General features: G+C 44.3%; 1 long non-coding RNA gene across 1 annotated transcript in view; it reads right to left on the reverse strand.

The window, feature by feature from the left end:
* LOC130296623 (uncharacterized) overlaps positions 1-19,457 on the reverse strand; it is a 126,375-nt gene extending 106,918 nt beyond the window's left edge. The window contains exon 1 of the long non-coding RNA XR_008849244.1: positions 19,379-19,457. This is a non-coding gene — a long non-coding RNA (uncharacterized LOC130296623). The remainder of the gene's footprint in view (positions 1-19,378) is intronic.
* Positions 19,458-19,839: the final 382 nt, after the last annotated feature.

Here is a 19,839-nt window from a genome sequence, read left to right on the forward strand (position 1 = left end):
CTGGTTACCTTTCTGCAGCCCCGCGTTAACTTTAAAAACCGGGAGGTAGCGCACGCAGGGACGTCACTGACATCCCGTGCATGCGCCCATAGGAATGGATTAGCGGAGCATCGAGGAGGAGGACACGCACGCTATACTGCACATAATGTGAGGGAGCTATACTGCACCTAATGTGGGGGAACTATACTGTACCAAATGTGGGGAAACTATACTGCACCTAATGTGGAGAGCTATACTGCACCTAATGTGGGGAACTATACTGCAACTAATGTGGGGGAACTATACTGCACCTAATGTGGGGGAGCTATACTGAACCTAATGTGGGGGAACTATACTGCACATAATGTGGGGGAACTATACTGCACATAATGTGGGGGAACTATACCGCACCTAATGTGGAGAGCTATACTGCACCTAATGTGGGGGACTACTGTATACTGCACCTAATGTGGGGAACTATACTGCACCTAATGTGGGGGACTACTGTATACTGCACCTAATGTGGGTGAGCTATACTGCATCTTATTAAGGGGGGCAGGGGACTGGTGAAGGGGGACATGGGACTGATTAAGGGGGCAGGGGAATGATTAAATATTTTAAAAAAAATATTTGTTACAAAGATTTTTTTTCCTCTTTGTGTACGTTTATGTGGGGAGGCCACAAGGTTAGCTTGCACAGGGCGCCTGAACACCTAAGGCCAGCCCTGACCCCGGGTCCCCCTGCAGGTATAGAAGTGAGGTGGCAGGGGTGCCACCCCTCCTATCCCTGCTATTGGTCGATCAGAAGCGACCGACCAATAGCAGATTGGGGGGCAGAGGGGTTAATGTTCGGTTCCCCTGTTCTGCCCACCGACGGTAATCCGGGCAGAACGGGGGAACTGTAGCGTGACCGGGGGGGCGGTGGCAGTCCATTACCTGCGATCGGCGGTGGTGGACGGAAGCCGGTGAGTAGTTGCCTTGCAACATCTGGAGGGCTACAGTTTGGAGACCACTATACAGTGGTCTCTAAACTGTAGCCCTCCACATGTTGAAAAACTACAACTCCCAGCATGCCCAGACAGCCATTTGGGCATGCTGGGATTTGTAGTTTTGGAAGATTTAGAGGGGTACAGTTTGGAGATCACTGTGCAGTGGTCTCTAAACTGTGGCCCTCTGGATCTTGCAAAACTACAACTCGCAGCATGCCCCCACAGCAGTTTGCTGTCTGGGCATGCTGGGATTTGTAGTTTTGCAATATCTGGAGGGCAACACTTTGGAGATCACTGTGCGACGGTTTCTAAACCGTGGCCCTCTAAATCTTGCAAAGCTACAACTCCCAGCATGCATGAACAGCAAAAGGCTGTCTCACCATGGTGGGAGTTGTAGTTGCGTACCTCCAGCTGTTGCATAGCTACATCTCCCTTCGGCGATCAGTACATGCTGGGAGTTGTAGTTTTGCAACAGCTGGAGACACACTGGTTGGAACATACTGTGTCAGGTAACAGAAACTAACTGAAGGTTTTCCAACCAGGGTGCCTCCAGCTGTTGCAAAAGTACAATTCCCAGCATGCACGGTTGGTCTTTGCATGCTGGGAGTTGTAGTTTTGCACGGGCAGGTTAACAGTGAGTTTCCTGCTTCAAGTTTGAGCTGCGGCAATTTTTCTGCCGTGGCGCAAACTCCTAGCCGGAAACTCACCGTAAACCCCCGCCCATGTCAATGTACCCTAAAAACACTACACTACATTAACACAAAATAAAGGGTAAAACACTACATATACACCCCCCTACACTGTCCCCTTCAATAAAAATAAAAAACGTATCATACGGCAGTGTTTCAAAAATGGAGCCTCAAGCTGTTGCAAAACAACAACTCCCAGCATTTCCGGACAGCCACTGACTGTCCATGCATGCTGGGAGTTTAGCAACAGCTGGGGGCATCCTGTTTGGGAATCACTGGCAATTAATACCCACATGTCACCCCATTTTGGAAACTACACCTCTCACTGAACCTAACAAGGGGTATAGTGAGCCTTAACACCCCACAGGTGTTTGACAATTTTTCGTTAAAGTTGGATGGGAAAACGACTAAAATGCTGATGTTAGCCAAAATTTTTCATTTTCACAAGGGATAATAGAAAAAAAAGCCCCCCAAAAATACCTACATGTGACCCCCATTTTGGAAACTATACCCCTTAAGAAACGTAACAAGGGGTATAATGAGCCTTAACTACCCACAGGTATTTAACCCCTTAAGGACCAGGCACATATGAGTACGTCCCTGCGCCCTGGGTCTTAAGGACCAGGCACGTACTCATATGTCCTGGCGAATTTCGCATCTCGCCGCGTGCCGGGCGGGTTGAAAACCGTACGCCTGCTGAAATCGTTCAGCAGGCGTGCGAGGCAAACGCCACATGTCGGTGATCCGCCGCAAAATCGCACGGGTGATCTGCGGTGATTCCGGCCATTCGGGTCAGTGGTGACCCGATGACCCGGAACTAGATGGTGATCGGCGGTGTACGATACACCGCCAATCACCTGCCGTTGCTGGGGGAGGTGACAATACTGTCACCTCCCCAGCAACGTTACTTTTGGCCGGCGATCGTCTGACCAATAGTAGCGCGGCAGAGGAGGATTAATGGTCCCTTCCCGCTGCTGCACCCGCTCTCTGTGTTCAGTCAGCGGGTGCAGCAGTGAGGAGAAGACCGGGGATACCCCCTCAGAGCTCCGGAGCCCCCTCACCAGCCTTAGAATAGCGTATTGCAGGGACAGGTAGGCGTTAATAAAGATAAAAAAAAAAAAAAAGTTAAAAGAGTTAAAAGAAAAGCCCCCCCCCCCCCCGACCCCTTAATAGGTCCCCAAGGGTCCTATTAGGGTCTGATTCCTGACCCCGGGTCCTATTAGGGGTTCAGGGAGCTGCGTGTGCCACCCCTTTTTTTGGGGGGGCCGCAGCTTTTTTTTTTTTCCTACAACTGTTGTACACTTTTTTACAAGCACCAAGCACCACACACTACATAATTTTTTTTTTTATAATGGGGTCTTTTATGGGGTATTTCTAATATGAAGACCCTTCAAATCCACTTCAAACCTGAACTGGTCTCTGAAAAGTAGTGAGTTTGAAAATTTTGTGAAAAATTGGAAAATTGCTGCTGAACTTTGAAGCCCTCTGGTGTTGTCCGAAAGTAAAAACTTGTCAATTTTATGATGCAAACATAAAGTGGACATATTGTATATGTGATAAAAAAAAAATGTACTTGGAATATCCAAGAGCTTCAAAGTTAGAAAAATGCAAAATTTTCAACTTTTTCATCAAATTTTGGGATTTTTCACCAAGAAAGGATGTTTCTTGGTGAAAAAAAAGGAAGTTACCACAAAAATTTACCACCATGTTAAAGTAGAATATGTCACAAAAAAATATCTGAATCAGAATGATAACTAAAAGCATTCCAGAGTTATTAATGTTTAAAGTGACAGTGGTCAGATGTTCAAAAAACACTCTGGTCCTAAGGTGTAAAATGGCCTGGTCCTTAAGGGGTTAAAGAGTTTTCGTTGAAAATGAAAAAATTTGATTTTTTTCACTAAAATTCTGGTGTTATCCCAAAAGCACCCAAAATTTGTAACCCCATTTCTTCTGAGTAAGAACATACCCCATATGTGGATGTAAAGTGCTCTGCAGGCGAACTACAATGCTCAGAAGAGAAGGAGTGCCATCGGGCTTTTGAAGAGAAAATTTGTCTGGAATTGAAGGCCACGTCACGTGTGTTTACAAAGCACCCATAGTGCCAGAACAATGGACCCCCCCCCTCCCAACATGTGACCCCATTTTGGAAACTACACCCCTCACGGAATGTAATAAGGGGTACAGTGAGAATCTACGCCCCACAGATGTCTGACAGATTTTTGGAACAGTGGTCCTTGAAAATGAAAAAATTTTTTTTTCATGTGCACATCCCAATATTCCAAATAAATTCTGTGGGGGGTGTAGTTTCCAAAATGGGGGCACATGTGGGAGGGGTCCACTGTTCTGGCACCACGGGGGGCTTTGTAAATGCACATGGCCCCCAACTTCTATTCCATCCAAATTCTCTCTCCAATAGCTCAATGGCGCTCCTTCTTTTCTGAGCATTGTAGTTCGCCAGCAGAGCACTTGACATCCACACATGGAGTATTTTGATACTCAGAAGAGATGGGGTTACAAATTTGGGGGGACATTTTCTCCTATTACCCCTTGTAAAAATGTAATATTTGTGGAAAAACCAGCATTTTAATGAAAAAAAAAATTCATTTACACATCCAACTTTAACTAAATGTGATCAAACACCTGTGGGGTGTTAAGGTTTACAAAATAGTTTGCCATGTGTTTTTTTTAATTTATTTTTTTATTGCTGTTCTGGCACCATAGGGGCTTCCTAAATGTGACATGCCCCCCCATAAACCATTTCAGAAAAAAACACTCTCCAAAATCCCATTGTCGCTCCTTCCCTTCTGAGTCTTGTAGTGCACCCACAGAGCACTTGACCTACACATATGATATATTTCCTTACTCGAGTGAAATTTGGTTACAACTTTGAGGGTGATCTTTCTCTTATTACGGCTTGTAAAAATACAAAAACTGGGTCTACAAGAACATGAGAGTGTAAAGAAAATTAAGATTTTGAATTTTCTCCTTCACTTTGCTGCCTGCCTGTGAAACACCTAAAGGGTTAACATACTTACTGAATGTCATTTTGAATACTTTGAGGGGTGCAGTTTTTATAATGGGGTAATTTATGGGCTAATTCGAATATGAAGGCTCCTCAAATCCACTTCAAAACTGAACTCGTCCCTGAAAAATTCTGATTTTGAAAATTTTGTGAAAAATTGGAAAATTGCTGCTGAACTTTGAAGCCCTCTGATGTCTTCCAAAAGTACAAACATGTCAATTTTATGATGCAAACATAATGTAGACATATTGTATATGTGAATCAATATATAATTTATTTGGGATGTCCATTTTCCTTATGAGCAGAGAGTTTCAAGGTTAAAAAAATTCAAAATTTTCAAATTTTTCTGCAAATTTTGGAATTTTTCACGAATAAATGATGCAAGTAGTGACAAAAATTTACCACTAACATAAAGTAGAATATTTCACGAAAAAACTTTCTCAGAATCAGAATGAAAAGTAAAAGCATCCCAGAGTTATTAATGCTTAAAGTGACAGTGGTCAGATTTGCAAAAAAGGTCTGCGTCCTTAAGGTGAAAATGAGCTGCATCCTTAAGGGGCTAATGTGGAGGAACTATACTGCACCTAATGTGGGGAACTACAACCTAATGTGGGGAACTATACTGCACCTTATGTGGGGTAATTATACTGCACCTAATGTGGGGGAACTATACTGCACCTAATGTGGGGGAACTACAACCTAATGTGGAGAATTATACTGCACCTAATGTGTGGGACCTATACTGCCCCTAATGTGGGGGAACTACAACCTAATGTGGCAAAACTATACTGCACCAAAAGTGGGGGAACTATACTGCACCTAATGTGGGGGAACTATACTGCACCTAATGTGGGGGAACTATACTGCACCTAATGTGGGGGAACTATACTACCCCTAATGTGGGGGATTATACTGCACCTAATGTGGGGGAACTACAACCTAGTGTGTGTAACTATACTGCACCTAATGTGGGGGAACTATACTAAACCTAATGTGGAGAACTATACTGCACCTAATGTGGGGGAACTACAACCTAGTGTGGGTAACTATACTGCACCTAATGTGGGGGAACTATACTGCACCTAATGTGGGGGGACTATACTGCACCTAATGTAGGGGACTATACTGCCAACCCAATGCGGAGGAACTATGCTGCCATCTTAATGTGGGGGAACTATACTGCCAAACTAATGTGGGGGAACTATGCTGCCAAGTGCCAACTAAATGTGGGGGAACTATACAAAAATATAAAATTGTACTATCCTGATCCCTATAACTCTTATTTTTCTGTATATGGGGATGTATGAGGGTAATTTTTTGCACTGTGATTTGTAGTTTTTATCGGTACCATTTTTGTTTTGATGGGACTTTTCAATTGCTTTTTAGATATTTTTTAAGGTATTTGAAGTGACCAAAAATGTGTAAATCTGATTAGTGCACTATTACAACTTTTGGGGCTCCACTTTTGATTTTGCCCACGGCCACACTAAGCCTAAAACCGGCCCTGAACCTGTTAAATGTGAAGTGATAGTATTACAGTTTTCAGTTCATATTTGTCGCCACAACGCTCTGTCTGCTCTGTGTAAATGAGCTGTACAAAGCGATGTGCGGAGCTCTGGCTGTCCTCTATACGGCTCTGCTGCTCCTTACTTATAGACCTGGGTGAAGAGTAGCAGAGCTGTGTAGAGAACATAATAGAATACTATCTCTGATGGATTTTTCCTTGAAACAATGCTGTCAAATGTATTTCACATTTAAACAGCTCTAACGACATTATACCAGGTGTTTTTTAATAGTTCATTTTTATTATTGCTTGCATATCTTGTGTTCGCCTAAGGCCTCACAAAGTCTAGAGCCACCTTTGGCCGGCCCTGCGGCTAACTGTTCTAAAGTGGCGCTGCGGCCTTTAAATTAGTGAGCCTGCGACCGGGTCTGACGGGGGATGCCGGCCTCTGCAGGAAAGAAGAAACCACGGACGGCCAGGTGAGTGTATCTGTAAGTGTATCTATCTGTTGTGTGTGTCTGTAAGTGTATGTCTGTTAGTGTGTGTCGGTCAGGCAGGGGGGGGGGGCAAAAAATTGCTTGCCCAGGGTCCAATCAAAATTAAAGACGGCCCTGCCTGTGAGTCCTTGATATCATTGTGTATTCTGCCTGCAGTCATTTGCAAGTTCTGCAGTGAAACTGTCCCCAACCCGTGGCTCTCCAGCTGTTACCAAACTACAGCTCTGTTAATTCCTGAGGCTCACTAGGCATGATGGGAGTTGTAGCTTTGTAACAGCTGGAGAGGCACTTAAATTGAGATGTGCCTGACATTAGCAAACCCTGGGTTCACTACACTTGGTCTCCATAGGAAGGACTAAGGCTAAGGGCTACCTCTTTCCCTCAGGGGAGTGTTGGACTTAGGACTATCTTCTGCATCTATTGGCTAGGAGACTGCATGTGACCAAATTAACCATTCAGCTGTACAGTAAAATGTAATGCATGTGAAAACATTGCACATTGAACTATCTAGTCAGTAGACGGTGGAACTGCTGTACTGAGTAACCAAATATATGCACGTGTCCGTGTTTGTGTATATGCATCTGTGTGCAGATATGTCCACTGTATAAGCATTTGTGCAATGTGTGTATGTACTATATTTATGTATGTATGTTAGTGCACAATAAATAACAATAGGCTCTACAGTTGTGGCAAATAATGAAGTGGTTGTGTTGTCCATGTGCCTTATTAGGGCATAACGGACATCATAAGGGAGATTACAGCTTATGATTCCCATCTGTGAGTCAGCACAAAGCGCCATTTTGTACAAGCAGCTCCCATTCTGGTGGCCGCCACATATTTATACATTTCCCTTGTCGTGTTCTCTGTTAAATGAACTGGTTAATGGGGTTGCTATGGGGTGGGACCTGGGGGAGATCAGGCTCTGATGAGACAACCCTTTAAATGGTTTTAAATGTGTTTCCGAAGTATTTAGGGAGTTAAAAGTTAATGTTTTTTCATGACAGCAATGCTTTAAACGTCATGCAGACACGTCAAAAGTTTTGATTTGTCAGGGTCTATTTCCCAGTATAGACTCCATTATAGTCTATGAAGCCCTTTATCTTCAAAGTGATGGATTAAGCGCAGAAGAGCAACGCTACCGCATGCTTAACTGTTACGTCTAGTGATCAGTGAGAACCCTGACCAATTAAAACTTTTGATGTGGACCCTTCCACGGGAACGGAAGTCTGTGACGTCATGACTCCACCCCCGTGTGATGTCACGTCCCGTCCCCTCAATGCAAGTCTATGGGAGGGGGCGTGACGTGACCACGGGAACGGAAGTCGGTGACGTCATGACTCCACCCCCGTGTGATGTCACGTCCCGTCCCCTCAATGCAAGTCTATGGGAGGGAGCGTGACGGCCGTCACGCCCCCTCCCATAGACTTGCATTGAGGGAATGGGGCATGACGTCACACGGGGGAGGAGTCATGACGTCACGGACTTCCGTTCCCGTGGTCGCGACCCGGACCCTCCAGCGCTTCCGGACAAGAAACAGGTGGGTGCCGCATGCTATACTGTGGGGGTCCCCAGCGGCGGGACTCCCACGATCAGGCATCTTATCACTTCTCCTTTGGATAGGGGATAAGATGTCTAAGCACCGGAGAACCCCTTTAAGCAATTTATGTTGCCCAGACATCCCAGACCTCATCTACCTCTATAACAGGGAGCATTCAGAGCTATGAATACAGCTCTGACCATAAAATGTGCCAGAAGAAGCAACCCTCATACCAGTCAGGAGATGTGGTACGCAAACTAAGAGATGGGTTCCTAGAGTCAAGAGACATCTCCCTAAATCTAAAGGCCCTACAGCTAAGAGATATGGTCCTAGGGCCAAGATAAGCAACACTCAGGCATTATAGAATACCATGAGGTTGGGAAAAGAGGGATCCCAAACTGTAGGGGGAGATTATTCAAAACCTGTGTAGAGGAAGAATGGTGCAGTTTGCACCAGATTTTTTTTTTTTTTTTTTTTTTTTTATGAAAAAGCAAAGGCCTCTGAAAAATGAGAGAAGCAATCCGATTGGTTTTCATGGGTAACTGCACCACTCTTCCTCTACACGGGTTTTGATAAATCTCCCCCTAGGTGTCTAAGAAGAGTATACAAGAAGCAGTTCTCTAGATCAGACAAATTGTCTAAATATATTTCTGCTTATTTCAGGACCAATACTTGAGGGAGGGGATGTGACAATTAGAGATGAGTGAAGTTACAGTGATTCGATTAGTCCCGAAACTCGCGGCTCGGCGGTTATTGACTTTATCCTGCATAAATGAGTTCAGCTTTCAGGTGCTCCGGTGGGCTGGAAATGGTGGATACAGTCCTAAGAGAGTCCCCAGCCCACCGGAGCACCTGAAAGCTGAACTCATTTATGCAGGATAAAGTCAGCAAACGCCGAGCCACGAGGTTCGTGACAAATCGAATCCCTGTAACTTCGCTCTTTTCTAGTGACAATCTATAATTTTAGAGCATAAAGCTATGTTCACACAGCAGAATTGAATTTCCATGCAGATTCCGGAGGAAAAACTCAACTCGGATTTTGTGCTACATGAAGTTAACATTGTGGTGAATGCAGCTTCAGCTGTCCCATTCACACAGCAAATATTCCACTGCGGATTCTGCAAAAACATTGAACCTGTCAATAGATTGAGACTCAGACTGAATTCCGACCAGAATCTGTGTTGAGCGCAAGAAATTCTGCATAAATTCAGCACAAACTCTATGCACATTCTGCTTGGAATCCGCAAAACTTCAACCAAATCTGCTGCCAGCTTGGCAAACTGGAATCTGAGCAGAAGAACAGAAATGTCACCGTGTAATCATAGCCTAAAAGAGAACTTAATTTATTAAATTTTTTTTTTTTATTACATTTGTTAGATGAGAGCTAGATGACAACCAAAATAGCCTCCATTAAAGGGGTACTCCGGTGGAAAACATTTTTTTTATTCAACTGGTGCCAGAAAGTTAAACAGATTTGTACATTACTTCTATTTAATAACCTTAATCCTTCCAGTATATATCAGCTGCCGTATGCTCCACAGGAAGTTCTTTTCTTGTTGAATTTATTTTCTCTCTGACCACAGTGCTCTCTGCTGACACCACTGTCCATGTCAGGAACTGTCCAGAGCAGGGGAAAATCCCCATTGCAATCCTGTCCTGCTCTGGACAGTTCCTGACATGGACAGAAGTGTCAGCAGAGAGCACTGTGGACAAGACAAAAAAAGACTCAACTTCTTCTGTAGTATACAGCAGCAGATATGTACTGGAAGAATTGAGATTTTTAAATAGAAGTCATTTACAAATCTGTTTAACAATTTTCCACTGGAGCACCCAATTGAAGGGTTGCTACATTTCAATTATTCTAAAAGGCAAATGCGCTAAGTTATACAGTGACCCCCCGACCTACGATGGCCCCGACATACGATAATTCCAACATGCGATGGCCTCTCAGAGGCCATAGCATGTTGAAGGCAGCATCAACATACGATGCTTTTGTATGTTGGGGCCATCGCATAAACGGCTATCCGGCAGCACAGACTGCTACAGCTGCCACCGGTAGCCGTTTATGATGCCCCGTGTGGTGCGCTGACGATCACTTACCTGTCCTCGGGGCTCCGGCGCGTCCTCTTCGGGATCCCCTGCATCGTCGGCACTCTCCATCGTCGTCATCATGCCGCTGCGCACGCCGTCCCGTCATCCAATAGGGGCAGCGTGCATAGTGACGTGATGGTGGCGACGGAGAGCGAGGATGCCGGGGAAGCAGAGGCCTTGCCGTAGCGTCGGGGACACCTCGGGACAACGGAGACAACGATGGAAGGCGACATCCAGGGCAGCAGTGACGAGCGGTGACGGTCCGGAGCGGCGGGGACATGTGAGTATAACCTCCAATACCAGTGGTCTTCAACCTGCGGACCTCCAGATGTTGCGAAACTACAACTCCCAGCATGCCCGGACAGCCGTTGGCTGTCCGGGCATGCTGGGTGTTGTAGTTTTGCAACATCTGGAGATCCGCAGGTTGTAGACCACTATCCTATACTTTACATTGCACGGATCCCTCAACATACGATGGTTTCAACAAACGATGGTCCATTTGGAACGGATTACCATCGTATGTTGAGGGACCACTGTATAGGTCTGAGTTGAAAGAACACCAAGCTTATATAGGGAGTGTAATAGGCCATGCAATGCTCTCTGGGACAAATATAAATGTAAAGGAGTTCTCCTCTGGAAAAAGTTATATAGGGATAAATCCTCTTGCCCATCCATATAACTGCATAACTAGAGAGATTTGCCATTAGGGCTTTGTAGGAACACTGGAGGACAAAGCATGAGGGAGCTGTACTCAATCCCCTATTTAGCTGTCACCTCAGCCAACACATAATTTTATAAAACTCCCAAAAATGGGTCGATGGGTCCACTTTTGATTGTAAGGACCAATTCCCTTTAAATAATGAATACATGGCCCTTAGGGTCCATTAACACAATCTCGTACTGTAGTGATTCATGAAAAGCAGGTCATCCAGTCATATGTGAAAGCTGCGCAGGACTCACAGGAAGTGATTCAATGACGCCAAGTGAAAATGAATTCATGACATTACGAGGGACTCGTCACACTTTCTGTATTTTATCCAGGTTGCTACAGCAAGGGCTGGTGAGGGACTATGGTGAAGTTGTGTTCTTCGAAAGGGTTAACTTGATTCACATTGGCCCTGGCAATACAATGCCCTCAGCTCCATGTTTTAATGTGCGGGAATCTGTACAAACAGGAAGCTCTCAGCCCTGCTACAAGTCGGGAAGTTGGAGATGGGAGCGAGAGGTCCAGAGTGGCGGAAGCTGACAGGAAATTCCCTTTGCTTATCTCGGGTCCGCAGGACTCTCTCAGCCTTCCACAAAAACACACAGCTGGAGAGCTTCCCAGCGGCCCTCAGCCAGTAAATTGGGGGGGGGGGGGGGGGGGGAGAGAGGTTTATAGGAATATACAGTAGGAGGATGGGATTAGGATATACCTATAAGTTATAGTTAATCAAAAAACAGTGAAACTCTCTTTGAGAAGACTACCTCCTTACCCAGATGAGATTTCTGTGAGTTTTTCAGTGCTTCATATACAGTGACCCCCCCCCCCCCCCGACCTATGATCATTTCAACATACGATGGCCTCTCAGAGACCATCGTATGTTGAAGGCAGCATCAACATACGATGCTTTTGTATGTCGGGGCCATCGCATTAACAGCTATCCGGCAGCGCAGACTGCTTCAGCTGCCACCGGATAGCCGTTTACGGTGCCCCGTGTGCTCCGCTGACGATCACTTACCTGTCCTCGGGGCTCCGGCACGTCCTCTTCAGGATCCCCTGCATCGTCATCGCTCTCTATCGTCGGCATCACGTCGCTGCGCACGCCGTCCCGTCATCCAATAGGAGCAGTGTGCATAGCGACGTGATGGCGGCGATGGAGAGTGAGGCTGCCGGGGAAGCAGAGGCCTTGCCAGAGCATCGGGGACACCCCGGGGATGCGGCGAGAGCGATGGACGGCGACATCCAGGGCAGCGGTGACGGACCGGAGCGGCGGGGACACGTGAGTATAACCTCCAATACCAGTGGTCTTCAACCTGCGGACCTCCAGATGTTGTAAAACTACATCTCCCAGCATGCCCGGACAGCCAACGGCTGTCCGGGCATGCTGGGAGTTGTAGTTTTGCAACATCTGGAGGTCCGCAGGTTGTAGACCATTGTCCTGTACTTTACATTGCACGGATCCCTCAACATGTGATGGTTTCAACAAACGATGGTCCATTCGGAACAGACTACCATCGTATGTTGAGGGACCACTGTATTGTGCATTCTTTGAGAAGACCACCATGAGTTTGGATGGTCAATGAAGTTTCACTGTATCCATATTGTGCACTGTGCATCTGGACCTAGACCGTAAGATCAAAGATACAGAAAAATATTTGCTCAACTTACTATGAACCCTTTGCTATTTACTCATTTAGTCTAAGTGTTATCTCATATTAATTATTTTTTTTATATATATTCAAGGGAATGCTCATTAGACTTATACTTAGAATCAGTTTCTTAGGAATATTAAATAAATAAAATATATAAAAAACGATGTATACCGAGGTCACTGTGTTGCACAATACCCTTCGTGTCAAAAAACAGAGAATTTACGCGACTGGATACAGCCCTCTAAGTATCGTATACTACTAAATATACTACTAAAATTAAAATAAATAACTGATATGGCTAGTTTTACTTAAAATCATTTATTAAACTATTAATGGACAGTCACGTCTATAGCAGGCCTCTTGCCACAGACGGGATACATAAATATGAATTTGCAGTAAATGATAAGAGTAAAAAAATGATAAAAATCAAAAAGTCCAATGAAAAGCCGGCTGCATAAAAATGTATATATAGTCACTTGTTGGATACAGTCTATGATGTAATCATATAGGTAAGTTTATATAAACATATGAGACAGTTGGTGCACTGCACCACTCACCACCCGACAGCCGGCAAATAGAGAGAGGTCCCCGCAGGTTTCAGAGGAGATATGCGATCTGGGTAGCAGTACAGAGATTTAAAGAGCCGTTCTTCCTAATGTTTGAAGACTGGTACGGACATGTGTCCGGCCCGAAATGTTAGTCTGCGGCTCCGGAGAGTACTGCTTGTTGTGATCTGATCTTGCTGCAGGATGGCACGGACGTGCGTCCGGCCATGATGGAAGTGGCTGTAGTCGGTAGCGGTGGTGGGTGCAGCGGGCAGTGGTGGCATCCTTGTGCTGAGGATTGCGCACGCGGTACAGTGGTACCCAAGTAGTGAGGTTCCAGCAGTTGCGAGTGAAAAAAAAAATATATATATATATCATAATTTGTGTTGGTGAATATATCTGAACGTTCATATGCAGGTGGTATGATAGTATTGGGGTATACAGCAATTCCAAACACATTCCGGGATGGGGGGGGATCGGGGGGTCCCCTTCCTCAGTAGCGGTGTATATACAACTGGAGGACGCCATCACTCCCTGCTGCATCCACCCCCGCTACCAACTACAGCCACTTCCATTATTGCCATCCTGCAACAAGATCAGATCGCAAAAAGCAGTACTCTCCAGAGCCGCAGACTAACATTTCAGGCCGGACACATGTCCGTACTAGTCATCAAACATTAGGAAGGATGGCTCTTTACATCGCTGTACTGCTACCCGGATCGCATATCTCCTCTGAAACCTGCGGGGACCTCTCTCTATTTGCCGGCTGTCGGGTGGTGAGTGGTGCAGTGCAACTGTCTCATATGTTTATATAAACTTACCTATCTGATTACATCATAGACTGTATCCAACAAGTGACTGTATATACATTTTTATGCAGGCGGCTTTTCATTGGACTTAATACAGATTTTTATCATCTTTTTACTCTCATTTATTGCTAATTCATATTTATGTATCCCATCTGTGGCAAGAGCCCTGCTATAGACGTGACTGTCCATTAATAGTTTGATATTATTTTCAGTAAAACTAGCCATATCAGTTATTTTTATTTTAGTATGACATTTAGTAGTATATGCATAATTAGAGGGCTGTATCCAGTCGTGTAAATTCTCTGTATGTATGACCTATAGTGTCCCTGCCATTATATAAAATATTTGAGATGTTGCCGGGACATATCAAAAGTTCTAACCATCAAGGTCTAAGTGTTAAGACCCCTACTGATCTGTAGATATAGCCAGGTAGACCATGCTTCATTCACGCCATATCCAGTTGCAGGAGACAGATCCCTAGGGGTCTGAACACAGACCCTGACTGATCAGAACTTTTAACATGTCACAAGTTTGTTTGTCAGGAATACTGTAAGAGTTTAAAGGGGTTATTCAGCTCTTACAAATGTATCCCCTATGCACAGGATAGAGGATAGTGTCTGGTCATGGGGGGTCCGTGATTCCCACTATGTCTCTGAGCTAGATCCAGTAAAAAAAAAAAAAAAATGTGTATCGCACAATAAGATGTATTTTTGGCATGGAACCCCCCTAGACATGTTATATCTATATAGGGGATAACATGTTTGATCGTGAGGGGTAAGGCCGCTGGGACCCCCTGCGAACTCCAGGCCGGTGCTAGTACAGAACCGTCACGCTTTCTCCCATAGACATGAATAGAGGGGGCATGGCGCCTACGATTGTGATCGCCAGTCATGTGTGCTGTTCAAACTCTTAAGAAGCACAAAGGAATGGGCAGCGTTGAGGACTGTAGACGCAGTGGTCAGGCAAGGAAACCTAGACATACCTTTGAAGTAGAAACAAGGTAAGTGACTCAACTATGCTCAAAAACATAGGAACTGGGGTGCAGAAAAATGGCAGCAGGTATTTTGGTCTGATGAGTCAAAATGTGAAATATTTGTCTTTAACAGAAGACAGTTTATTCTCCAAAAGGCTGGAAAGTGGTACAATAGAATAGTGGGGCTACATTGAAGCATGGTGGAGTTTTGGGCTGCATTTCAGCAAATGCTGCAGGAATTTGGTCAGGATTATCAGTGTCAGGATCAAAGCTGAGAAATACAGGCAGATACTTCTCCTTCATGCAATACAGTCAGGGATAATTGGCTCAAATTTATTGTGCTGCAGGACAAAGACTCCGAACATGCATCCAGGGCCAAATTAGAACCAAAAATAGGCCCGGGCATTTTAGACTTAGCATCCCCTTTTTGGTCATGATGTGAAATGCGGGGCCACAAAGGGAAGGGCGAAATGTCAATCATAGTTGGGCATAATACAGTACACAATAGGAAAATATATATATGAATTTGACAACTCCCCATGATAAATACATGCACCTCTATATAAATCTTATATTTACCAAATAACACCGGTAAATTGCATATGGAGGAATATTATCCCCATACATATTACTATCATACTGTTACTGAGCAAATCCTGTATACTAAGAGAAATATTACCAATAATACCAGTATATAAGAAGGAAAATGATCACCATACATATTACCATCATACTGTTACTGAGCAAATCCTGTATACTAAGAGAAATGTTACCAATAATACCAGTATATAAGAAGGAAAATGATCACCATACATATTACCATCATACTGTTACTGAGCAAATCCTGTATACTAAGAGAAATGTTACCAATAATACCAGTATATAAGAAGGAAAATGATCACCATACATATTACCATCATACTGTTACTGAGCAAATCCTGTATACTAAGAGAAATATTACCAATAATACCAGTATATAAGAAGGAAAATGATCACCATACATATTACCATCATACTGTTACTGACAAAATCTAGTATACTGACACCAATATTAGGTATGTGTCACCTGTAGGTAGCTGCCCCTATAGATAGTTACTCCCTATAAGTAGGGTTTACACCCAGTAGGCAGGTCCCCCTATAGATATTAGCCCCCTGTATATAGTAACAGACCTTTTTAGTTGTAGTGCAGCAGCCCCCTTTAGGTAGTTTTAGTGCAGCAAAACCCCTTTAGGTCATTGTAGGGGCAGCAGCCCCCTTTAGGCAAATGTAGGTTCAGCAGCCCCCTTTAGGCTAATGTAGGTGCGGCAGCCCCCTTTAGGTAGTTGTAGGTGCGGCAGCCCCCTTTAGGTAGTTGTAGGTGCGGAAGCCCCCTTTAGGTAGTTGTAGGGGCAGCAGCCCCCTTTAGGTAGTTGTAGGGGCAGCAGCCCCCTTTAAATAGTTTTAGTGCAGCAGCTCCCTTTAGGTAAATGTTGAGGCAGCAGCCCCCTTTAAGTAGCTGTAGTGCACCAGCCCTCTTTAGATAGTTTTAGTGCAGCAGTCCCCTTTAGTGCAGCCAAAGTATAAAAAAAAAAAAAAAAGGCTCACCCATAGTCCTCAGCAGGGCCTTTTTTCTTGACTTCTTCTCCTGTCTGTGATCCGGCACATGATGATGACGTCACTCATGCGCATGGAGCGCAGAGGATGGACGCTTGGGCCTCGTCGGCTGCCTGCCTATCACGGGTGGCCGCAAGAGTGATTGACAGGTCGAGGAGCAAATGGCTCTTCCCTCCTCAATCAGCCCAACCCTGCATTTAACTATAGGGTCATCTATTAGACGCACTTATATTTAAATTTGTACTGGACCGACCTGCCCTGAAGAACAAGGAAGTTCTAGAACTGATTATATATCCCTACAGAGCCCTGATCTCAACGTTATCAAGTCTATCAGGGATTTCGTGAAGAGACAGAAGGATTTGTGCCAGCCGAAATCCAACGGAGATCTGTGGTTAGTTCTCCAGGATGTTTGGAACAACCTCCCTGCCAAGTTCCTCCAAAAACTGTGTGCAAGTATACCTAGAAGAAATGATACTATCACACCTAATATTGATCTCATTATGATTTCTTATCTGTTCACTCACTTTTCATTTTGTTAATTGATGAAAATAAACTATTAACACTTCTATTTTTTTAGCATAGTTGATTTGCAGCACTGGACACTGCTAACATTGTGTGAAACCAGGCATAGTTCCATTCTCCAGCAATAGAGCCAAGCAACCATCCTCTCTATGTTAAGGTGTAAGGAAGACATTTTATTTTTGTTCCTATTGCTAATGTTATGCCCCTTTAGCCCAAACTCTGAATTGTAGAAAAATGAATAAATATATAACAATATATGTATATTTGTGATAGACATTGGTTGAAAGATGTGTATCATTTTTGTCCCTGCAGCTATTGTCTGTGTGTCTCTGCAAAGAGACCAAATACAGGAAGTGTGGGTGGACAAGCAGGGCTCTGCGCACTGAGGGCAAGCAGGGCTCTGCGCACTGAGGACAAGCAGGGCTCTGGGCACTGAGGGCAAGCAGGGCTCTGGGCACTGAAGACAAGCCAGGTTCCGTGCAGTGGGGCTATGTGACACACTCATGGCTAACATAGCAGCCTGATGGACAAGCCAGGAGCCTGCACAAAGCCCTGATTTCCCTCAGTGTATAGGGCCCTGCTTGTCCTCACTGCACAGGGCCTTGCTTGTCCTCACTGCACAGGGCCCTGCCTGTCCTCACTGTACAGTGCCACACTTGTCCTCACTGCACAGGGCCCTGCTTGTCCTCACTGCACAGGGCCCTGCTTGTCCTCACTGCACAGGGCCCTGCCTGTCCTCACTGTACAGTGCCACACTTGTCCTCGGTGCACAGAACCCCGCTTGTTCTCGGTGCACAGAGCCCGGCTTGTCTCCTCTCACTTCCTACATTTGGTCTCCTCACAAAGACACTCAGGCAAAAGCTGCAGGGACAAAAATATACACATTTTTTTTTAACCAATGTATATTATAAATATACATATAATGTTATTTTCTACATTATATTAAAAGTTTTTGCCAACGACTAGTAAACTTTATTACATTTACATACAGTGCCCATGTAATACCATAAAACAGGTCATCACTATACCACCATACAGTTAATAACAAAATACCACGATTGGGTGCGCTTGTAATACCACTAAAGAGTGCTCAATGAAGGGCATAAATAGTATTGCTATATGGTGCTCAACTAAAACCACAATGCAATGTATAACTAATACTGTTATAGAATAGGCATATGATACCACAATGCAACATAAATAATATTGCTATGACAACAATGCCACCATGCAATGCCTAGATAATATTGCTTTACAGTGCTCAAATAACATCACTAGACACAGTGGCGTTGCTAGGGTTGGTGTCACCCGGTGCGGTAGAAAATGGTGTCACCCCATACCTCCCCCCCCCAGCACGTTTTAAGCCTGTTGTGACAGACACCACTGTTGTAGCGCATTGTGAGAAATTCCAGTATAATAATCAGATATACCAGTTGCCACAGAATAGGAAAATGTTCAAGAAGTTTTCACCATTTAAATATACAGCTCCCAGAATTACTTAAAGGGGTACTCCACTGGAAAACATTTACTTTTATATCAAATGGTGCCAGAAAGTTAAACAGATTTTTAAATTACTTCTATTTAAAATCTTAATCCTTACAGTACTTATCAGCTGCTGTATGCTCCACAGGAAGTTGTGTAGTTCTTTCCAGTCTGACCACAGCGCTCTCTGCTGACACCTCTGTCCATGTCAGGAACTGTCCAGAGCAGGATAAGTTTGCTATGGGGATTAGCTCCTACTATGGACAGTTCTTGACATGGACAGAGGTGTCAGCACAGAGCACTGTGGTCAGACAGAAAATTAATTTAAAAAGAAAAGAACTTCCTGTGAATCACATACAGCAGCTAATAAGTACTTGAAGGATTAAGATTTTTAAATAGAAGTAATTTACAAATCTGTTTAACTTTTTAGCACCAATTGATAAAAAAAAAATGTTTTCCAGTAGAGTACCCCTTTGAGCAGTGGTGAGGTTATGCTGGGAGTTGTAGTTTCACTGACCTAACTGTAGAACGGACAAGTGACTACAGGACACAGAGAGGAGAATGTACAATGATATCAGTGACTACAGGTGACGTCTTCTCTATAGTGAGGAGAATACACAATGATATCAGTGACTACAGGTGACGTCTTCTCTATAGTGAGGAGAATGTACAATGATATCAGTGACTACAGGTGACGTCTTCTCTATAGTGAGGAGGATACACAATGATATCAGTGACTACAGGTGACGTCTTCTCTATAGTCTTCCCTTATCTAATTCAGATGGTACATACCGCCTGGTCCAGCTAAAACTTCTGTCTGTAGAATGTGACGCCCAGACGTCTCCTCACTATGTCAGCGCATTCTCATCCTCTATATGAAAACAAGTATTATTATAAACCTGCCAGACACTGTATCCTCTAAATATAATACTACTATACACTATACTCTTTGATTATAAACCTTCCATACACCATACCCACTGAATATAATGCTACCACACACTGTACATTCTGAATATTATACCAACACATACTGTACACTCTGAATATAAATATGCCACATACTGTACCCCTGAATATAATACTGCCACACACTGTACCCTCTGAATATAATACTACCACACACTGTACATTCTGAATACTACCACACACTGCACCCTCTGAATATAATACTACCACACACTGTGCCCTCTGAATATAATACTACCACACACTGTGCCCTCTGAATATAATGCTACCACACACTGTACATT

This window comes from Hyla sarda, chromosome 12, assembly GCF_029499605.1.
Source record: "Hyla sarda isolate aHylSar1 chromosome 12, aHylSar1.hap1, whole genome shotgun sequence".
NCBI lineage: Eukaryota > Metazoa > Chordata > Amphibia > Anura > Hylidae > Hyla > Hyla sarda.